Raw genomic sequence first — 21,304 nt, 5'->3', positions numbered from 1 at the left:
GACAACAACTCACCCCAAACCAAAGGAAGTATTGGATTCCTTCAGATAGAACTAAAACACCTGCATGTGTACACTAATGGCATTTTCTTTATTGATAATTGAGATAAAACAAGAGTTCAACCTTAAAATGGTTTAGATAGCAGGGTGGTCAAAACACCCTGAGCACAAACGCACACGCACAGACCTCACACACCCTTCTGCATCTGGAGGAAATGTGTGCTGCTGACACATGCGGACTTGGCAGGGAGCGGGGAGTGGTGGGATGGAGCTTCGGAATCTCGGCCCGGGATCATCCCACGGGAAGGGGGGCGCGAGGCGTCACACTGACGAATGACGAGCAGCAGTTAAACAGGGGCGTCCGGCTTGCACCGACACCGACACACACATATAAAATACAGAAGAGACAATGTTTTGTCTTCCCTCCCACCTCCAATGTAAAAGGTGAAAGGGAGATGTGGTGTGGTTGGGTGCTAAGGATGGTCACTCATCACACTGCCACCAGTCTGTCTGTCTGTCTGTCTATCTATCTATCTATCTATCTATCTATCTATCTATCTATCTATCTATCTATCTATCTATCTATCTATCTATCTATCTATCTATCTATCTATCTATCTATCTATCTATCTATCTATCTATCTATCTATCTATCTATCTATCTATCTCATCTATCTATCTATCTATCTATCTATCTATCTATCTATCTATCTATCTATCTATCTATCTATCTATCTATCTATCTATCTATCTATCTATCTATCTATCTATCTATCTATCTATCTATCTATCTATCTATCTATCCCCACACTCCATCTCCCTAGTAAAGAGTTACATTTCTGTGTGCAGAGTGCCAACAGTTAGAACTGAGGAGGAGCAGAGGTAGGCCCATTCTGATTCCTTGTGAAAAGCCACTTTTGAAGGCCTATGCCAAACCATTAGACACAGCATAAAAATAATGCAGTAGATTTGGGGGAAAGAGAACTATATGGGCATTCCCCTTTTGGTGCTAAAGCCAAAGATAATGAATAGTTTCAGATATGAAATCAGATGAATCTGCGATACTCGGGCTCACTGGCTGTTCTTCCATAAAGGGTCAAAGTTGAGTCAAATGTGTGGACTTAGCTTAACACTCCAATCAGCTTGTTTCGTTTGTTAAGGATGACAAATGTTGATCTCTGCAAACCAACAGCTGTCTCAGGCCCGCCGAAAGAAGAAAAAACAAGCGGGGGGAAAAGAACCAGCAGCATTCCTTTCCCTCCTTCAAGCTGTTCAAACCAGAGAAGAAAAATATATTGGACGTGTTGACTTTACTCGTTCAGGTGGACGGAGCCAAGAGTCCCAAGGAATCCTGCCTTGAAAAGCACAGACAAAATGATCTGCTTACGTTACAACAACACACACACACACCACCAGAAGGAGTTTATAAACCTGCTGGAGTGAGTTCCTGTGGATTAGCTTACACACCCGTGTGCCTGAGCCCTGGTGACTCCTGGCTCAACCTTTGACTGTGTGTTATTGATGGATCATAACATGATGCAATTAAATGACTATGATTAATTCACAAAAACAAGCACAGACATTCCTATATGAATAACAGTGCAGTTGTTGCATTTGACCAGACAATCCTGCTCATAAGGTTGCCACATTCCACAGTTAAAACCATATCAACATTTTCTTTATCTGAGTGAACAACTTAAGGGTGTATCAACAACACCATCTTTCTGGATGGCTTCCAGCAATTTGCCAGGAGAATGAGGATAAGTGGGTCAAGTGGCTGACACTCTTTAATCTCTAATAGGGGCATACCTTAGCTCAATCGAAGCATTTAAGATAAGGAATCTATTGCAGTTGTGGTGTAACTCTTTCTCCCTGCAGCTTGTCTGCTTTTTACTGCTAGTCTGTAATATGTAGCCTATAGGCTATAGGATGTGAGTGTTGAGAAAAAGGGCCTCCTAATTATAATTGCGAGGTGAATAGTTTCATAGGACTCATGCTCAGTGCCATATCAGCCAAATCGGGCTTGCCAAGACAAGAAAACTTGCCAATCATTTTCGTCGAGAATTTTTTTTAAAATTGGACTCATATAATATAATCACATAGAAAATATTTGGTTCTGACTTGTATCTCGCAACAATGTTATCCTTCAATTCATTTCATTACTGGTGGGGTTTAAACTTGTTGGTATCAGCATTGGTTAATCGGAATCCTTGTGATGTCCCTACCCTAAACCCTAACCCTAACCTTAATTTACCCTTACCCTAACTTTAACCATAATCCGTACTAACCTTAACCATTTTAAATGTCAACTACAATGGGGTATGGACGTCCCAAGGATCCCGAGTAGCATGGACCTATACGCTTCAAGACAGAAAAATATAACTTCCTAATCTTCCATTCTCGTGTTTTTCTGTACGAATGCGGTGGCGTCAAAGTAAAGGGAAAATATTAGAATTGACAAACGCATTGGGAGACTTGGCATACGGTGTAGGCTACATTCGAATGCGGGATACGAGGAGTGCCTGGTTTGGCATCTCTATTTAGCCTAGATTGGACTGATATTAAAACACATGGACTCTACCTACTTCTTGCAACCTATATTAAATTCTCCGTTTAGGCTGTTTTTCTCGTTCTTTCCTTCGACCCACGGGGCAGCTGTAAACTAAGGAGAGTTCACACCGCGCGCTAGATCTCGCTCACCGCGCTCTTTGATCGCCCACCTGTCCGCCTTGCCTCTCCATTTCAGTGCGCCCAGAGGTTTCCTACAAAAACCACTAACCTTAATATCACTACACTATACTTGTATTACTATAAACAATACTAATATGTATTCATCTGAACAAATTATAGGCTGGATATTGCCCCATCATTTCAAGCGTGACATAATAACGGCTACCTTAACTTTTTTCCTACAAAATAATAACTATAAACCGTATTGCAATAATTAAATAATGTGAATTGAATTCATAAGGAGCAAACAGTTATTGAAGATATTAATTAGACAACTGCGTAATTAACAGTGCTTTACGCATAGTGGATCAGCCTAATAATATATCAGAAGAAATACAAAATCCCACAGTGAAATACATTTGATACAACTTCATGAATGTGAGCTAAATAATGGAGCATATGAAGACAGACAAACATAGGCTACTGGAAACGACTGAAATTGACTTCGTAAACTCACGTGTTAAATGCGTAAAATGAACATCAAACTTACCCAAGAGCGGTGTATTGGCGATTCTTAAAACGACAACACAGTCCAACGTTTCAGGTCCAAAACAATCAAAAATAAATGTGCATCTGTCAGAAGAAAATCTTCTTCCCAAACGCAATGGACAAGTCCCGTCTACTCAGTCTCGAGCGTTTTGAGGACGGTACATTATACAAAGCTGTTTAGAAACAGAGGCACGTTCAGTATTCTCCAAAAGCGACAGATATCATGGGCAAGGCAAGGGGGACACAGTACAGAGGTGAGACGCTGCACTCGCACGCGCCGTTCAGACCAAGTGAAAAGAGACCCATACATCCATAGGTTGAAAAGCAAGCGAGGGATAGGCTACTCCCCATTAAAATCAATTCCAGATTTTCTTAACCTTGCGCGCAAGAGCGTCTTGGATCACAGTCGCGAAAGCAGAGAGAGAGAGAGAGATACATATTTGAATTAAGGCAATGTGCATCTTTGCCTCACAATAATGTGGAGTAAATAACTTAAGTATAAAAAATACACTAACGATATCAACCTTTGTAAGTGTTGTCAAACGAAGAGCTATAACTAAACAAACCAACGCGTATCATTTTACAACCATTATAGGCCTATACCTCAGTTGCTATAATGCTTGTGTTACTGTGAGCGTGCTAAAATGAATGCCCGATGCTTGGTGTTTTCGCTGGCAACCATATGGCGGTCGTAATGAGAACACAAAACATTGAACTTGTTGAAACTCAGTTGAGGGGGCTCGAGGGCTTGCAGAAACTAGAGGCAGATGCGATTGTTATAACGTATTAATTATAATAATAGCCAGAACCAGCTTGGTCATATTAGTGGACGCCAACGCTCCAAAACAGCCACATATAGGACATGCGTATTATGACAGACAAGGGGGCACCTAATTAAATAAACGGGTATTATATTTTGCTTGCAGCGCCGGTCTTTGGTTGAGGATCCAAGAACAGGCCTATTGTGAGGACGTTTAGAGATTCGAGGCATTTTCTGCAGGTCTATGCGTTCTCATTTTCAGAGAGGTCCCTTCAGGCCCACAGTGTCCCTCATGCGCCACTATGGCGAGGGGTAAGAATAACAGCATTGCATCAATAAAGACCCCCCTCATTCATAATTCCTCGTGGTTAATTTGTTAATAGGCCATAGATTATGTGGCATATGCTTTGTCAGCGTGAGTAGGCTAAACGTTCATTATGTCACTGTGCGTTCGTGCATAAAAACCGAGTTGGTAAACGGAAAATATTTGCGCCATTAATTTAACAACTCTCGACGGGACTATCATGTTTGGTTTATATTCTAAACCTTTCATTTACAGTGCACGCATATTCGGTCCGGTGTGTTATTGCAGGTGTAGCAATGAATAATTACACACACCGTTATTTCGTGCCCCTGCACCCCATGTGGTTCTTTCAAATCCTTAGTGCCTCCTGACTCCATTGTAAGCTGATCAACATTCTTAGTGTATTTACTGCACCATCCACTGGGGGTAACAGCACCAGGCTATACAACAACTGATTCATTTGTTCTTTTAGAATTTTTGAACCAAAACAATGGATCTTTTAATATTCTGTAATATGGTTCTTAGCCCTGAAAAATCTTACATTATAAAGTTTGAGCATGATTTAAAGAGCGCGCGGTGTGTGTGTGTGTGTATGTGTGTGTATGTGTGTTCGCATCTGTCTGTCTTGGTGGAGGAGAAGTACATAACAAATACAGAGGGCAGCAAAAGTGTCTCTTCGTTCCTATTTTTCCAGGCTCTGTGCCTGAGTTTATCCCAGTCTCATCTTCCTCTCCTCCCCTACTTTCCTGAGTCCTATCTCCTCTTCTCGGTGTGAGAGGCTAATATACTCTATATACAAAACTATGTGGACACCCCTTAAAATTAGTGGATTCGGCTATTTCAGCCACCCCCATTGCTGACAGGTGTATAAAATCGAGCACACAGCCATGCAATCTCCATAGACAAACATTGTCAGAAGAATGGCCTTACTGAAGACCTCTGTGACCTTCAACATGGCACCGTCATAGAATGCCACCTTTCCAACAAGTCAGTTTGTCAAATTTCTGCCCTGCTAGAGCTGCCCTAATCAACTGTAAGTGCTGTTATTGTGACGTAGAAACATCTAGGAGCAACAACAGCACAGCCGCTAAGTGGTAGGCCACACAAGCTCACAGAAAGGGACCGCCAAGTGCTGAAGTGCTGCATACAAATTGTCTGTCCATGGTTGCAACACTCACTACCGAGTTCCAAACTGCCTCTGGAAGCCATGTCAGCACAAGAACTGTTCATCAGGAGCTTCATTAAATGGGTTTCCATGGCTGAGCAAGCCTAAGATCACCATGCGCAATGCCAAGCGTCGGCTGGAGTGGAGTAAAGCTCACTGCCATTGGACTCTGGAGCAGTGGAAATGCGTTCTCTGGAGTGATGAATCACGCTTCACCATCTGGCAGTCCGACGGACGAATATGGGTTTGGCGGGTGTCAGGAGAACGCTATCTACCCGGATGCATAGTGCCAACTGTAAAGTTTGATGGATGAGGAATAATGGTATGGGCCTGTTTTCATGGTTTGGGCTAGGCCCCTTAGTTCCAGTGAAGGGAAATCTTAATGCTACAGCATACAATGACATTCTAGACGATTTTGTGCTACCAACTTTGAGGCCAAGAGGCCTTTTCTTGTTTCAGCATTACAATGCTCCCGTGCACAAAGCGAGGTCCATACAGAAATGGTTTGTCGAGATGGTGTGGAAGAACTTGACTGGCCAGCACAGAGCCCTGACCTCAACCCCATCAAATACCTTTAGGTTGAAATGGAACGCTAACTTCGAGACAGGCCTAATCGCCCAACATAAGTGCCTGACCTCACTAATGCTCTTGTGACTGAATGGAAGCATGTCCCTCAACATCTAGTGGAAAGCCTTGCCAGAATTGTGGAGGCTGTTATAGGAGCAAAGGGGGGACCAACTCCATATTATTGCCTATTATTTTGGAATGAGATGTTCGACGAGCAAGTGTCCACATACTTTTGGTCATGTAGTGTTGTTAACAATAGGTGAACACATGAATAAACTCCCCTCTATTGTCTTATAACCAATTGCCATATAACCTGAAAGTATTTAAAATGGTATTTTCCTTTCCTCCCTTGTCTTCAACCTTTTCTCATTCCTCTTCCTCTCCAGTATTGCTATTCATCTCCTCTTTTCAGTCCTCCTCTCCCTTCTTCTCCTTTACTTTCCTTGCTTCCCTCGACCCTTCCTTCACATTATCCTCTCTTCTATGGCATCTCTCCCTTCAACCTTTTTGGCAGTTATATAATCGGAATATTTTCCCTATCATCAACATGGAACACGGTTAATACAGCTATGAATACATTTTCAACTTAAAGCTGTATATTTGTTATATAGGACCCTTCATCTCTAAGTTTATTACCATCCTTTGTTTTAAATACACACATCTGCAAAACCTTGATCAAGAAATAGGCCCATTTACTTTTTCCACTCACTAAGTTGACTTCATCTCTATCATAATAATATTATTCATGGCTGTGTATGTGTGAAGGAATAGATTGCTTAGAAAGATTTACAATCTTATTGGATGGTGTTATTGTCAAAATGATGTCATTTTAAATCTGCTTAGTTTGTTAATAATATCAGTAGAGGGCAGTAATAATTTGAAAGCATTTAACCCTGATCCATCAATGTGTTAACCTCAATCATTACCTTATGATGGAACAGCAATTTGATTACATGGGTGATCATGCCAATGTTTTTTTTTAAACCAAGCAGTCATACATTGAATATGAAATTGGCTACTAAACAGTGCTCTATGATGTAGTTTAGCCTACATGCATATAGTTTAGCCTGGTCTCCATGCAGTAACCATTTAACAAGCAGTAACATTTTAATACTGTAAATAGGCCTATGAACCAATGCATGCACACAGCATGAAACATGCATCAGTCAAACATCTCCATCCCACTGTAACTGTCCCATTTGTCCTGGACAAAGGAACTAAACTAGGCAGGCACTAATCTAGGTAGATTATCACTCTAATTACAAGTGGTGACAGATTAGGCTACATCAAAGGAAGAATGAAAGCAAGAGTAAGAGCAGGCAACACACTCACTTGCTGTCACAGTGAATCCAAGCGGGGAGCGCTCTGCAGTCCTTTGTGTTGCTGCACTTGGATTACTGATTTTGTCTCAAAAACAAGCTCCAGGGATTTTTCCAAAGCTCCGTTCTACAGCGTTGGGTTCCCTGCGGCGGACACATTTAAGAAAATGTCAGCCTCCGGCTTTTGCCTAGCTTCATTTTTGGCATCTCCGCTGCTGAGCGCAAGAGCCGAAGGTACCTTCCTCTGAGGGAATTTCCACACCTACATGTAAGTGGGTAGAGTGCGCCCTCTTCTGACCGCGCGTCGCACATGCAACTGTAGGCCATTCAAAACGCAACCGCTAATAGTCCTCTAAATGCAACTAAACTCGAAAGCAAACTCAAAAGTAAACAAAATAGGCTACCAACAAGGCAAAATACACAGACAAATTGGAGACCTTATACCCACCTAACTCACGGTGACAATAAATACTGAAAGAATTGCAAAACCTGTCCTGCATCTTGTCTAATTAGTGAATCGATGTCAGGTGTGGACACAACTGATGATATGGGGCGAGCTCATAAAAGAGCGGGAAGATCATTTTCCCGCTCTTCAATCTGTCTTGACAATAACACAAAACAGGACTGGAAACATATTCTGGACAGTTGATAACGTTAGGCCTATTATAGACTTAAGTCTACATTTGGAGGTGAGAGAGAAATATCAAACTCCCTGTAAAATATTTAGGTAGCACTAGGAAAAAGGACTGCCTTAAATTAGTATTACATATCATTTAACTTTCCCGTAAAACATGCCAAGACCCCTTAAAATGAATTAAGTCGTCCTTAAACAATTGGCCTCTTAAATTTCCCTCAGTGCCCTTTATTTTTCAATTTATGGGCATATCAAGGATATCAGGAATTGTATCCTTAATAATGCCTTACTACAAAATGTTTGATCGCTCCCTTGCTTTTGGTGTTTAAGGATAGTTTAAGAGATATATGGAGCATGCCGTTAACTATACATTCATTTAGATTGTTTTTGTTTATCCTTACATTTTCAGATTAAGTGCCGATTAAGGAACACATTGCGCTTCTTAAAAATACTTCATCCTTTCGACTAATTATGGCACTGCACATTCAGTGGCGATTTTAGCATGTTAATCTTGGTGAGGCAAAAAAATAAAACATATTTTAGATGCATGCCAGCAAAGCCACTACACAACACTAACCAATACATTAATTGCACTATAACGGTGACAAACGGTGCCCACAAACTGTTAGGGCCTACATTAAGACTTCCCAACAGCAGAGTCCCAAAAGCAGTCCCAACACCTTACCACTGCTACACCTACATCAGCGGAGACTTGTCTGGCAGCGAAACAGTTCATTCAGTCTAATTTACAGCCTTAAAAAAAACATCGCTGATATGGCGGACTTGCTCTACTGACAATTGAGATCTATAAATGATAAGAGGAAATCCGTAATTTATATTAATACATTATTGAGCGAACTAGGACAGACGTAGTCAATATAACTATTTGTTCAGCACTTTTGAAATATCACCAAAATCTGTAATTCTCTGGATTTATGGGCTTTCAAGAAAACTGGAAACTCTGAAAAAAACAAGTTAAAATCATGATGACATCAGTGATGTTCAGGTCGGAGCTCTAGAAAGAGGCCCAAATCTAATTTTATTGGTCACATACACATGTTTATCAGATGTTAGTGTGGGTGTAGCGAAATGCTTGTGTTTCTAGCTCCAACAATGCAGTAATATCTAACAATTTCACAACAATACACACAATACACAGAAATCTAAGTAAAGGAATGGAATTAAGAATATATAAATATATGGACGAGCAATGTCAGAGCGGCATAGACTAAGATACAATAGAATAGAATACAGTGTATACAAATGAATGAGTATTGCAAAATATGTGAATACTATTAAAGTGACTAGTGTTCCATTTATTAAAGTGGCCAGTGATTTCCAGTCTATGTATATAGGCAGCAGCCTCTAATGTGCTAGTGATGGCTATTTAACAGTCTGATGGCCTTGAGATGGAAGCTGTTTTTCAGTCTCTCAGTCCCAGCTTTGATGCACCTGTACAGACCTTGCCTTCTGGATGATAATGGGGTGAACAGGCAGTGGCTCAGGTGGTTGTTTTCCTTGATGATCTTTTTGGCCTTCCTGTGACATCGGGTGCTGTAGGTGTCCTGGAGGACAGTTGTTTTCCCCCAGTGATGTGTTGGGCACCACCTTCTGGAAAGCTCTGCGGTTGCGAGCGGTGCAGATGCTGTACCAGGCGGTGATACAGCCCGAAAGGATGCTCTCAATTGTGCATCTGTAAAAGTTTGTGAGAGTTTTAGGTGCCAAGCCAAACTTCTTCAGCCTCCTGAGGTTGAAGAGGCGCTGTTGCGCCTTCTTCACCACACTGTCTGTGTGGGTGGACCATTTCCGTTTGTCAGTGATGTGTATGCCGAGGAACTTGAAGCTTTCCACCTTCTCCACTGCGGTCCTATCGATGTGGATAGGGGGGTGCTCCCTCTGCTGTTTCCTGAAGTCCACAATCATCTCTTTGTTTTGTTGACGTTGAATGTGAGGTTATTTTCCTGGTTATTTTCCGAGTTGGATGACCGTTCAAAACATATTTTCCCAGTCAGAGCTAAGTTTTTTCAGAGTTCCCAGTTGTCTTGAACTCACTGAAGTCAGATTTCCCAGTTCTGAGTTTCCAGTTGTTTTGAGCGCGGCAGAAGTCATGCTGGATTGACAGTATGGCCAATGTTGAATGTTTATCCTTTTAAGCTTGGAAAAGAGACCCTTTAACCCAGACTTGGAACCACACACCCACTCTACTGAATAGCAGGCTAGTGATTGCTTTGCAATGCTTGCAGTTAGCCACTAATTCATTCCAAACCACTCATTGTTGAATTTGCGATTTCCAACGTAATGTTTATGTCCAACAGCCGATGAGCACCGATATGTTTTATCTACAATTTCTCTTCATTATTTCTCTTCATATGTCAAGGATTAAAAAAAGCATTTGCCAGTAGGTTGTCGCCTTGATTCATGATGATGACTGCCAGCTTACTAGCTGATATTTTGAAAGTACGATGTTTACATGATCAGTCCAATCAAAGTTAGTGTAGATATAACATGTTTTGATGTCATTTTATCTGTGGCCAATGACCTTGAGCCTTCTTGGATGGGTACATCTAATGTAACTCTATGGCAGCACCCAAGGAGCTCTACCCTTAGATTTGTCGGTGACATAGTGTCCCCATGAGTGACAGAAAACTGAGCCAATCACGGCGCAACTAGAGAACATTACCAACCCCTACGGTACGTATTTTCTGCTGGCTGCCCCACCACCACAGAAAGCACTGAGCTAGGCTGAAACTAGAGGTCGACCGATTATGATTTTTCAACGCCGATACCGATTATTGGAGGCCCAAAAAAAGCTGATACCGATTAATCAGCCGATTTTTTTGCAATTTATTTGTAATAATGACAATCACAACAATACTGAATAAACACTTATTTTAACTTAATATAATACATCAATAAAATCAATTTAGCCTCAAATAAATATTGAAACATGTTCAATTTGGTTTAAATAATGCAAAAACATAGTGTTGGAGAAGAAAGTAAAAGTGCAATATGTGCCATGTGTCACAGGCGTCGTATAGAGGAGACCAAGGCGCAGCGTGTAGAGTGCTTATCGTAGTATATTTTAATGGAAATGAACACTAGACAAAAATAACAAAATGACAGCCAACATTTACGGCAGGTTTACAAAACTAAAAAGAAAGCTACTACCCACACCAACACAGGAAAAACAGGCTGCCTAAGTATGGCTTCTAATCAGAGACAACGATAGACAGCTGCCTCTGATTGGAAACCATACCTGGCCAAAACATAGAAAACAAAAACATAGAATGCCCACCCACCTATCACACCCTGACCTAACTAAACAGAGAAAACACAGCTCTCCTAGGACAGAGCGTGACACCATGTAAGAAAGCTACCGTTTAAGTGCCTTGCTCAGAACATGAGAACATATGAAAGCTGGTAGTTCCTTTTAACATGAGTCTTCAATATTCCCAGGTAAGAAGTTTTAGGTTGTAGTTATTATAGGAATTATAGGACTATTTCTCTCTATACGATTTGTATTTCATATACCTTTGACTATTGGATGTTCTTATAGGCACTTTAGTATTGCCAGTGTACCAGTATAGCTTCCGTCCCTCTCCTCGTTCCTACTTGGGCTCAAACCAGGAACACATCGACAACAGCCACCCTTGAAGCAGCGTTACTCATGCAGAGCAAGGGGAACAACTACTCCAAGTCTCAGAGTGAGTGACGTTTTAAACGCTATTAGCGCGCACCCGCTAACTAGCTTGCCATTTCACATCGGTTACACCAGCCTAATCTCGGGGGTTGATAGGCTTGAAGTCAAAAACAGCGCAATGCTTGAAGCATTGCGAAGAGCTGCTGGGAAAACGCACGAAAGTTGTGTTTGAATGCATGCTTAAGAGCCTGCTGGTGCCTACCACCGCCCAGTCAGACTGCTCTATCAAATCATAGACTTAATTATAATATAATAAACACACAGAAATACGAGCCTTAGATCATTAATATGGTTGAATCCGGAAACTATCATCTCGAAAACAAAACGTTTTTTCTTTCAGTGAAATACGGAACCGTTCCGTATTTTATCTAACGGGTGGCATCCCTAAGTCTAAATATTCCTGTTACATTGCACAACCTTCAATGTTATGTCATAATTACGTAAAATTCTGGCAAATTAGTTCGCAACGAGCCAGGCGGCCTAAACTGTTGCATATACCCTGACTCTGCGTGCAATGAACGCAAGAGAAGTGATACAGTTTCACCTGGTTAATATTGCCTGCTAACCTGGATTTCTTTTAGCTAAATATGCAGGTTTAAAAATATTTACTTGTGTATTGATTTTAAGAAAGACATTGATGTTTATGGTTAGGTACACGTTGGAGCAATGACAGTCCTTTTTCGCGAATGCGCACCGCATCGATTATATGCAACGCTGGACAGGCTAGATAAACTAGTAATATCATCAACCATGTGTAGTTAACTAGTGATTATGATTGATTGATTGATTGTTTTTTATAAGATAAGTTTAATGCTAGCTAGCAACTTACCTTGGCTTCTTACTGCATTCACGTAACAGGCAGGCTCCTCGTGGAGAACAATGTAAAGCAGGTGGTTCGAGCATTGGACTAGTTAACCATAAGGTTGCAAGATTGAATCCCCGAGCTGACAAGGTAAAAATCTGTCGTTCTGCCCCTGAACAAGGCAGTTAACCCACCGTTCCTAGGCCGTCATTGAAAATAAGAATGTGTTCTTAACTGACTTGCCTAGTTAAATAAAGGTGTAAAAAATATATCTATTATAATAAATATAATATATCTATTATTTAAAAAATTAAAAAATTGGCAAATCGGTGTCCAAAAATACCAATTTAAGTGCCAATAGCTACTACTGTAGCTAACAACCTAACTGTTAATTTTAGCTAGCTAGCTAGGGAGCCAGCTAGGTAACAGCTACTGTACAGTAGCAAGCTAATGTTAGCTTGCTAGTCTGCCTTTGATTCAAAAGAGTGTTTAACCAGCTAGACTAAATATATTAGACTACAGTTAGCTAGCTTTTCCTGAAGTCTTCTTGTCCATGTTATAGGACCTGTGAGAAGTGCAGTGGCTTGACAGCAGATGCATTGAGGAAGAGTTTGGCAGAGAACCATCCTCAAATTGGTGACGCTCTTCAGTGAGTTTGACTAATGTTAGACAGAACTGGAGTTGCTAGTGGCCAAAGGTTTGCTAGCTAGCAAATATTAAGCAAAAGTGACGATGTAAAACATATGTTGCTGGTATTGGTATCTAAGGTAGCCAGCTATGGAGCTACTATAACTGTTAATTATTTTCCAGGCCAGGCTGTCACAGGGGATGACCTGCTGGAAATGGATACTGGTGATATCCTGCTGGTTTTTCCCAACAATTTTGGGCTCAGGAAGGCTCTGCGGCGCCTCCTTGATCAGGTAATTGAAGCAAAAATGTCTGCAGTCTTGATGACTCCCAGCTTGCATTTGCATAGTTTTTATTTTAAAAATATTTAATTTAGTTGTTTGCATTGTATACCAATTTGCAGAGTAACAAATCAGCGGAGGACTACATGAAGTCCAAGAAAGGAGAAAGAAAATAAATTATACCATCATCAACAGTATTTATTTGGTAATTTCAATAGACACATCTAACTTAGAAGACAATTTGCCTTTAATATATTTTGTTTGTTTCCTGTCTCTTGTTTTATGGCAATTCTAAGAAGACAGCAAGGAGAGAGAGGACCACCACAGAGTGTCACCATGAGTAATAATATTAATGTAATTATGGAAGATTATACAAGGGGTAGTTCCGACCTCACAATCTGATTGGTTAAGAGTCATTGGCTATAGGGCCTCCCGAGTGGCTCAGTGGTCTAAGGCACTGCATCGCAGTACTAGCTGTGCCACTAGAGATTCTGGTTTTGAGCCCAGGCTCTGTTGCAGCCAGCCGTGACCGGGAGACCCATGCAGCGCACAATTGGGTTAGGGGAGGGTTTGGCCGGCAGGGATGTCCTCATCCCATCGTGCACTAGCGACTCCTGTGGTGGGCCGGGCGCAGTGCACGCTGACACTGTCGCCAGGTGCACACATATTGGTGCGGCTGGGTTAAGTGGGCATTGTGTCAAGAAGCAGTGCGGCTTGGTTGGGTTGTGTTTCGGAGGACACACAGCTCTTGACCTTCGCCTCTCCCGAGTTCGTAATTGTTCTGAAATGTATGTTAATCTTAACAGAACTGCCCAAATCTTGGAAACATATGGGAGAATTATGGAATGGGCCATCATCATTAAAAGTAAGTGGTCTTTTTCAGATGTAGTTTCTTCTGCTTAGATGAACAAACATCTACTGCACATGTCTACTCAGTGTTTTCTCCAGGATTTCTTTGTTGCAGTTTTCATAAACAAATGTGAGAGAAAGAAAAACAACGCATTCAAGAGTAGGGAAAGGCAGGCGTTCTCTCATTGAACCGCATATCAGCCAATGAACATGAGATACGCTTTTCTCTGCGCCCAGTGCACAGACCTTGGTGACTTTAACAGGTCGTATTTCATTCATTGTTGGAAGTTGAAAGAAAACAGAGACACTTTTGGAAAGCTTACAATCTCTTCATTTTAATAATACATATGAGCCTTTCTCTTGGAAATGAACGATAGGAAAATAATGGAGCAAATCTCATTTCAAGATGTAGCCTATAAAATATTTTTTTTTTGTTGCTGTGGCGGCGCATATATAGCTTTGGCAGACCGCCGCTACCGAATAAGTTTGGAATAAACACTGGGTTTACTTTAAGCAACTTGTTAAAATCATTTCTAGTACATTTTCCTTTTGTTTCATACACAGCTAAAGACAACACCACAAAGCTGAGGATAATTAATGTCACCCCATTTTTCAGGAGTAAATATGAAGAAAGTTTGGTACCCAGACCTTTACCAACCCTTATCTTATACAATATACAATATGCCATATGTCAAGACCAAGTCAGCACTTTTTGGGGTTATTAAAATAATTACATTTCATTATACATCTAACAGTTGTAAAGCAATGTGAACAAGACTACATATTTTAATGCAACCGCTTCATCTGTGTTATGTGTCAGTTTTACAGGAGGGCCAGTATCTGTGGTGGAAAAGCAATTGTGTGTGCCCTGAAAGAAGAGGAGAGGGAGTGGAAGAGAGAAGGAGGAGAGGGAAAGAGAGGGGGGAGGGGGGAAGATAGTAGGGAGAGGTGGGGAAGAGAAAGTGCAGAGATAGAGGTGAAAACTGAGAGAGAGTGAGAGGGTGAGGTCAGAGAGAGAATTTAAGCCCATTTCAGGGAAGCCGCAAAATAAAAAATAAATAATAAGGCCTTCACCTGCTAAATAAATTCAGATGAATTCAATTTGAGACCGTCTTTTATTTTCTTAGAATCTAAATGATAAGAGTATGACTGTTTTTTAACTTCTTTAAAGTGAATTGTGTTTGGTGTTTCTCCAGGGTCATTCCATGTATTTGAATTCAAAACACCTTACAGTACTTAGAAAACTTACGCATGTTTAAAGTGAATTGAGTTTGGTGTTTCCCCAGGGTCATTCCATGTATTTGAATTCAGAACACCTTACAGTACTTGGAAAACTTACGCATGTGAACATACCCATATTGCATTTTAAAATAGCCTTGATTTTTTCCCTCTTTAATGGTTTCAATTTTGCAATTAAGGAAATGAAGGTGAAATATGCATGATTTGTAAGGGGTAAAACCCCTGAAAACCCTGTACAACAGCGCTTAATCAGGGTTTACAGAGTCTAAGGGGCAAAACATACATTAACACCTATGGTTTCAGTGGCATTTTAACCCTTAAATACTCTGTTTAAGGGGTATTGTAAGGTGCGATAGTTAAAAAAACCTGATGTTGCACATTTGATCACAAGTTAAGGCACACATTCAGGGGTACTGAAATGGTATTAAGGGTTTTCACCCCTTAAAAACAGCTTAAAGCATGCACATTCCACCTTAATTTCCCTTCCTTCTAAAATGCTACCATTAAGGAGAAAATCAAGGATATTTTAAAGTGCAAAATTAAGGGATTACGTTTCCTAGTGTAGTGTGAATAATCTGTGTGACTAAGAGACTAATCCATTTCTAAAGGAACTAGGGGCCCTTTCCCATCCTCTGGAAATCATTATGCAGCATTATAAATGTCATCCATCAGGCCTGTGCAGGAAGAGTCAGCCCCAGAGAGTGATCCCACTGTAATCGTGTTGCTCATGTTTGTTTGGCCCAAAGTGCCAGAGCATCATCAGATCTGGAGTTTATCAGCACAGAGCACAATTCCCAACCTGCTAGATTGGTAAGTTAGTCTAGCCTGTTATCTAAACTTGTAGTAATCAGGGCAAGCCCCGAGGGGGGCCCCCATTGATTTTGTTAGTCACTGTAACTCAGATATCAGGTAACTACACTGAACAAAAATATAAACGCAACATGTAAAGTGTTGGTCCCATCCACCTGACGGGTGTGGCATATCAAGAAGCTGATTTAAACAGCATGATTATTACACAGGGGCACCTTGTGGTGGGGACAGTAAAAGGCCCCTTTAAAATATGCTCTTTTGTCACAACACAATGCCACATGTCTCAAGTTTTGAGGGAGTGTGCAATTGGCATGCTGACTGCAGGAATGTCCACCAGAGCTGTTGCCAGAGAATTGAATATTCATTTCTCTACCATAAGCTGCCTCCAATGTCGTTTTAGATCATTTGGCAGTATGTCCAACCGGCTTCACAACCGCAGACCACCTGTAACCACGCCAGCCGAGGACCTCCGCATCAGGCATATTTTTGTTAAGAGTGTATATTTAACAGTCTTATGGCTTGGAGGTAGAAGCTGTTCATGGTCCTGTTGGTTCCAGACATGGTGCATCAGTACCATTTGCCGTGCGGTAGCAGAGAGAACAGTCTATGAATTGGGTGGCTGGGTGAGTACCCTTGGCGAGTACCCATTACTCACTGGGTGTGTATGAACAGCAGGGGATGAGGTTATTTGCATTTCAATACCGTCAACCTACTTACACTTACTTACTCTTCTTTGCTCCCTGTGGATCATAAGATTGTAACAAGCTCACGTCATGCCAGCTGGCCCTTTGCAAAGTAGGCCTACTTCGTCCCGTTAATAAAAAACAGTGACACCAGTAACTGGTTAGGATTCACAAAGCCATGCGAATATTTCTGGACTAGTGCTATTTCATTTCAAATGTTAAAAGTTATGCAATTTTGAATGTAAGCTTATGGGTTTAGGCTAAGCATGCAATTTCCATATGCTGTCCACATATGCATTCTAAGGAGAAAGGAGGGTGAAATTAAAGGTAGACTCAGTGGTATGATGTAGATGCATAAAGTAAACCGCATAGTGGGTCAATTTACGCAACAACTAATTTTTTTTAAAGTTTTTTATTTCACCTTTATTTAACCAGGTAGGCCAGTTGAGAACAAGTTCTCATTCACAACTGCGACCTGGCCAAGATAAAGCAAAGCAGTGCGACACAAACAACAACAACAACAACACAGAGTTACACATGGAATAAACAAATGTACAGTCAATAACACAATAGAAAAAAAAGTCTATATACAGTGTGTGCAAATGGCGTGAGGAGGTAAGGCAATAAATAGGCCATAGTAGCGAAGTAATTACAATTTTAGAAAATTAACACTGGAGTGATAGATGTGCGAATGATGATGTGCAAGTAGAAATACTGGTGTACTAAAGAGCAAAAAAGTAAATAAAAACAATATGGGGATGAGGTAGGTAGATTGGATGGGCTATTTACACATGGGCTGTGTACAGCTGCAGCGATCGTTTAGCTGCTCAGATAGCTGATGTTTAAAGTTAGTGAGGGAGATATGTCTCCAACTTCAGCGATTTTTGCAATTCGTTCTAGTCCTTGGCAGCAGAGAACTGGAAGGAAAGGCGGCCAAAGGAGGTGTTGGCTTTGGGGATGAGTAGTGAGATATACCTGCTGGAGCGCGTGCTACGGGTGAGTGTTGTTATCGTGACCAGTGAGCTGAGATAAGGAGGAGCTTTACCTAGCAAAGACTTATAGATGACCTGGAGCCAGTGGGTCTGGCGAGGAATATGTAGTGAGGGCCAGCCGACGAAAGCATACAGGTCGCAGTGGTGGGTGGTATATGGGGCTTTGGTGACAAAACGGATGGCACTGTGATAGACTGCATCCAGTTTGCTGAGTAGAGTGTTGGAGGCTATTTTGTAAATGACATCGCCAAAGTCGAATATCGGTAGGATAGTCAGTTTTACGAGGGTATGTTTGGTGGCGTGAGTGAAGGAGGCTTTGTTGCGAAATAGGATGCCGATTCTAGATTTAATTTTGGATTGGAGATGTTTAATATGAGTCTGGAAGGAGAGTTTAAAGTCTAGCCAGACACCTAGGTATTTGTAGTTGTCCACATATTCTAAGTCAGAACCGTCCAGAGTAGTGATGCTAGTCGGGCGGGCGGGTGCGGACAGCGATCGGTTGAAAAGCATGCATTTAGTTTTACTAGCGTTTAAGAGCAGTTGGAGGCCACGGAAGGAGTGTTGTTTGGCATTGAAGCTCGTTTGGAGGTTTGTTAACACAGTGTCCAAGGAAGGGCCAGATGTATACAGAATGCTGTCGTCTGCCTAGAGGTGGATCAGCAAGAGTGACATCGTTGATATATACAGAGAAAAGAGTCGACCTGGGAATTGAACACTGTGGTAGCCCCATAGAGACTGCCAGAGGTCCGGACAACAGGCTCTCCAATTTGACACACTGAACTCTGAGAAGTAGTTGGTGAACCAGCCAAGGCAGTCATTTGAGAAACCAAGGCTGTTGAGTCTGCTGATAAGAATACGGTGATTGACAGAGTCGAAAGCCTTGGCCAGGTCGATGAAGACGGCTGCACAGTACTGTCTTTTATCGATGATGGTTACGATATCGTTAGTACCTTGAGCATGGCTGAGGTGCACCCGTGACCAGCTTGGAAACCAGATTGCACAGCGGAGAAGGTACGGTGGGATTCGAAATGGTTAGTGATCTGTTTATTAACTTGGCTTTCGAAGACTTTAGATAGGCAGGGCAGGATGGATATACAGTGGGGGAAAAAATATTTGATCCCCTGCTGATTTTGTACGTTTGCCCACTGACAAAGAAATGATCGGTCTATAATTTTAATGGTAGGTTTATTTGAGCAGTGAGAGACAGAATAACAACAAAAAATCCAGAAAAACCCATGCCAAAAATGTTATAAATTGATTTGCATTTTAATGAGGGAAATAAGTATTTGACCCCCTCTCAATCAGAAAGATTTCTGGCTCCCAGGTGTCTTTTATACAGGTAACGAGCTGAGATTAGGAGCACACTCTTAAAGGGAGTGCTCCTAACCGCAGCTTGTTACCTGTATAAAAGACACCTGTCCACAGAAGCAATCAATCAATCAGATTCCAAACTCTCCACCATGGCCAAGACCAAAGAGCTCTCCAAGGATGTCAGGGACAAGATTGTAGACCTACACAAGGCTGGAATGGGCTACAAGACCATCGCCAAGCAGCTTGGTGAGAAGGTGACAACATTTGGTGCGATTATTCGCATATGGAAGAAACACAAAAGAACTGTCAATATCCCTCGGGCTGGGGCTCCATGCAAGATCTCCCCTCGTGGAGTTGCAATGATCATGAGAACGGTGAGGAATCAACTACACGGGAGGATCTTGTCAATGATCTCAAGTCAGCTGGGACCATAGTCGCCAAGAAAACAATTGGTAACACACCACGCCGTGAAGGACTGAAATCCTGCTGCGCCCGAAAGGTCCCCCTGCTCAAGAATACATATACATGCCCGTCTGAAGTTTGCCAATGAACATCTGAATGACTCAGAGGACAACTGGTGTTGTGGTCAGATGAGACCAAAATGGAGCTCTTTGGCATCAACTCAACTCGCCGTGTTTGGAGGAGGATGAATGCTGCCTATGACCCAAGAACACCATCTCCACAGTCAAACATGGAGGTGGAAACATTATGCTTTGGGGGTGTTTTTCTGCTAAGGAGACAGGACAACTTCACCGCATCAAAGGGACGATGGACGGGGCCATGTACCATCAAATCTTGGGTGAGAACATCCTTCCCTCAGCCAGGGCATTAAAAATGGGTCGTGGATGGGCATTCCAGCATGACAATGACCCAAAACACACGGCCAAGGCAACAAAGGAGTGGCTCAAGAAGAAGCACATTAAGGTCCTGGAGTGGCCTAGCCAGTCTCCAGACCTTAATCCCATAGACCATCTGTGGAGGGAGCTGAAGGTTTGAGTTGCCAAACGTCAGCCTCGAAACCATAATGACTTGGAGAAGATCTGCAAAGAAGAGTGGGACAAAATCCCTCCTGAGATGTGTGCAAACCTGGTGGCCAACTACAAGAAACTTCTGACCTCTGTGATTGCCAACAAGGGTTTTGCCAAGTCATGTTTTGCAGAGGGGTCAAATACTTATTTCCCTCATTGAAATGCAAATCATTTTATAACATTTTTGACATGCGTTTTTGTGGATATTTTTGTTGTTATTCTGTCTCTCACTGTTCAAATAAACCTACCATTAAAATTATAGACTGATCATTTCTTTGTAAGTGGGCAAACGTACAAAATCAGCAGGGGATCAAGTACTTTTTTCCCCCATTGTAGGTCTGTAACAGTTTGGGTCTAGAGTGTCACCCCCTTGAAGTGGGGGATGACCGCGACAGCTTTCCAATCTTTAGGGATCTCGGACGATACGAAAGAGAGGTTGAACAGACTGGTAATAGGCGTTGCAACAATGACGGCGGATAATTTTTAGAAAGAGAGGATCCAGATTGTCTAGCCCAGCTGATTTGTACGGGTCCAGGTTTTGCAGCTCTTTCAGAACATCTGCTATCAGGATTTGGGTGAAGGAGAAGCTGGGGAGGTTTGGGCAAGTAGCTGCGGGGGGTGCGGAGCTGTTGGCCGGGGTTGTGGTAGCCAGGAGGAAAGCATGGCCAGCCATAGAAAAATGCTTATTGAAATTCTCGATTATCGTGGATTTATCGGTGGTGACAGTGTTTCCTATCCTCAGTGCAGTGGGCAGCTGGGTGGAGGTGGTCTTATTCTCCATGGACTTTACAGTGTCCCAAAAGTTTTTGGAGTTAGAGCTACAGGATGCAAATGTTTGTTTGAAAAAGCTAGCCTTTGCTATCCTGACTGACTGCGTGTATTGTTTCCTGACTTCCCTGAAAAGTTGCATATCGCGGGGACTATTCGATGCTAGTGCAGTCCGCCACAGGATGTTTTTGTGTTGGTCGAGGGCAGTCAGGTCTGGAGTGAACCAAGGGCTATATCTGTTCTTAGTTC

General features: G+C 41.9%; 1 protein-coding gene across 3 annotated transcripts in view; it reads right to left on the bottom strand.

Annotated features, from left to right (window-relative positions):
• Nucleotides 1–7,551, bottom strand: part of ntn2 (netrin 2) — a 59,890-nt gene extending 52,339 nt beyond the window's left edge. The window contains exon 1 of one of the 3 annotated variants that reach the window (XM_014158868.2): nt 7,345–7,551. The gene's annotated coding sequence lies outside the window, so the exon portion shown is untranslated. Of the gene's footprint in view, nt 1–3,217; nt 3,848–7,344 lie in introns of those variants that run through there. The other 2 variants (XM_014158869.2, XM_014158867.2) reach the window with 2 other exon arrangements.
• Between the last annotated feature and the right edge of the window lie 13,753 nt (nt 7,552–21,304).

Source organism: Salmo salar, chromosome ssa19 (genome assembly GCF_905237065.1).
Source record: "Salmo salar chromosome ssa19, Ssal_v3.1, whole genome shotgun sequence".
Classification (NCBI taxonomy): Eukaryota; Metazoa; Chordata; class Actinopteri; order Salmoniformes; family Salmonidae; genus Salmo; species Salmo salar.
This window is presented reverse-complemented; position numbering and strand designations above follow the sequence as displayed.